Below are 621 nucleotides of genomic sequence, written 5' to 3' on the forward strand. Positions count from 1 at the left end.
TAATCAAGGTGAGAATTTGAACACTTTGGTTCTGCAGAAGCTTCGCAGGGTGAAAGTGCAGGGTGGTGACTCGTTCACTGCAGCAGGCGCTCTTACGGGCCTGAGGATGCTACCAGGAGACAATCAAGGCCTTGTGCAGCCCGCCTGGTAGGGTGAAGACTTGGCTCCTGTGCCTATTAGATCATGTGGTTGGCAAACACAAGAATGAAGTAAGATTTCCTTACAGAGCTGGTGTGGAGGACCCAGGGAGGAAATGTGGGCTGGGGGAGTCTGGAGGTGACAAAGCCCCAAAGCCTCAGCCAGTTCCCACCAGTTAATTGCACTGCTTTTGGGGATCACAGGAGGAAATGGTACATGCATATGTGCATGCATACAAACACATCACACACACACACACCCGAAAAAGACGTGGTAAGACTATTGACAGTATGGGCACTTGAGAAAAATCTTTCCTTTTAGTTAAGCCCTTTGAGGATGTCCCTTGGTGTAATAATAATACTATATATATTTTTAAAATATTTTAATATATTTAATAATAATATAATATTTAATAATAAATTCTGATTTTAGGTCCTATTTATTTCTCTTCTAAAAAGAATCTTTTTAAAATGGCCTGGGGGG

Source organism: Ailuropoda melanoleuca, chromosome 4 (assembly GCF_002007445.2).
Source record: "Ailuropoda melanoleuca isolate Jingjing chromosome 4, ASM200744v2, whole genome shotgun sequence".
Lineage (NCBI taxonomy): Eukaryota > Metazoa > Chordata > Mammalia > Carnivora > Ursidae > Ailuropoda > Ailuropoda melanoleuca.